Consider the following 1,795-nt stretch of genomic DNA (forward strand, 5'->3'; position numbering starts at 1 on the left):
AGTCAATATAAACTGCACCAATGCATGCGGCTTCAACGATCGTCAATCGTTCGTGTCGTATAATCGGGCCTGATCCCGATAAAGAAGCATGGGTTTGGTCACGAACACGAAGAGGTCCTACCGAACAAAACGGGAATATATTGAAAAAAAAAAGAAAAACTACTGAATACCTTGAGTGAGCAGGCGTGTTGAAAATTACACCCTTGTACTAGCTGTATTATTTGACTGTAAATTGTATTGCTGTGGTTTTCGCTGAATCTGACCATTTATGAATCTTCTTGGGAACGGGTGAAATTTCTCTTGGCGAGCCCCCGAAAGTAATTTAGGTTGTTTTTGCACTTCATTGGCCCACTACAAAAATAGATGACGCAAACAGCGTTTGCGTCAAAATGCAACGCTAGCCATCACTTTCCACGGCGTTACGAGACGCGCGCCAAACCGGACCACTTCGCGTAGCAGTACATGTGCAGACGCTCCGCCCCGTAGCTTTCCCTTCATTGCCAAGAAAAGCTGTCCGCGAGTATACCGCACGAGAAGACAGCGGAAGGGCAAGGTTCTTCCTGCGGAAATATTAGAAAAAGCGAGAGAGCTGGCCGACGACTTTTAAATGCGCCCGTTTAGGGAGCCTTCATGTGCGCGCCTCCGTGCCTCCTACGGAGGCACGGAGGCGCGCACATGAAGGCTCCCTTTATGGCGGCCCCGTGCCCCATGCCTCCGTGCCTCCTACGGAGGTTGGGCGGCATGGGGCACGCGGCATGGGGCGCGCACATAAAGGGTTCCTACACGCCCGTTGCACTCCTCGCGCCATCTCGCTGGTAATGAAGAAACGCTTATAAGCGCCTGCCATCTCTGAGTCCTGCCAGTGGTAAAGGGTGTGTATATAACGCTCGCCGTTAGCTACCTGGAGGATCTGCTCTTTGTGGCGTAATGGCTAGCGCCGCGCGCTGCAGAGCGAGAGGTTGCCGGTTCGATTCCGCGCTACGGAAGCATTTTTCTGAATTATTTTTTGGAACATTTATATAAATATACATCCTTTTACATATACGGTGCATGACGGCGGAAACGGGGACGGCAGAAACCAGCCAAGACTGCCCATATAATCGCAATAAAAAACTCGGCTTGCACTTGTGTCGCAAGGCTGCTACCAGCAGCGGAGCTAGTGTTCGACCTTGCTTTTTCTGAGTTTTTGCTGGTGATGCCAAGCTTTCGGTGGTAGTGATGCTAAGGTTTTGCTAGTACTACTAAGTATGGTTACAATTTGCTATCTTTCTCCGCTTTTAGTGCCACCTCCCCCCCCCCCCCGATGCACGTTTGAAGTGACATTGACGTGAACATTAAACGTGACCAGATGTTACGTGATTTTAGTCCCGTAACTACGTGTTAGTGATGCTACGTGATTCTAGTCACGCGACTAGCTGTTCCGTATCTTTGGCACGAACATGTAACGTGATTCGCTGTTTTTCGTTGTCTCACGTGATATTCAGTGACGTGGCTAGTTGCGTGGTATATGGCGGGAATATGCCACGTGACAAGTTGTTGCGTGTTGATCCGTAATCTTAGTTATGTGATTTATGGCGGGAGCATGTCACCTGAACTGTTATGGCATATTCCGAAATCTTAGTTACGTGAGTAGTTGTTACGTGATTCTAGTCATGTGACTAGTTCCTACGTGATATTATTAACGTGTCACGTGACTAGTTACATGATGATTTGAGTCACATCAATAGATGTTGCGAGGTGTTACTTGATGTAAGTCATTGAAGTAGTTGTTGCGTGTTTTGGCGGCAGCATGTGC

Source organism: Rhipicephalus sanguineus, chromosome 8 (assembly GCF_013339695.2).
Source record: "Rhipicephalus sanguineus isolate Rsan-2018 chromosome 8, BIME_Rsan_1.4, whole genome shotgun sequence".
Lineage (NCBI taxonomy): Eukaryota > Metazoa > Arthropoda > Arachnida > Ixodida > Ixodidae > Rhipicephalus > Rhipicephalus sanguineus.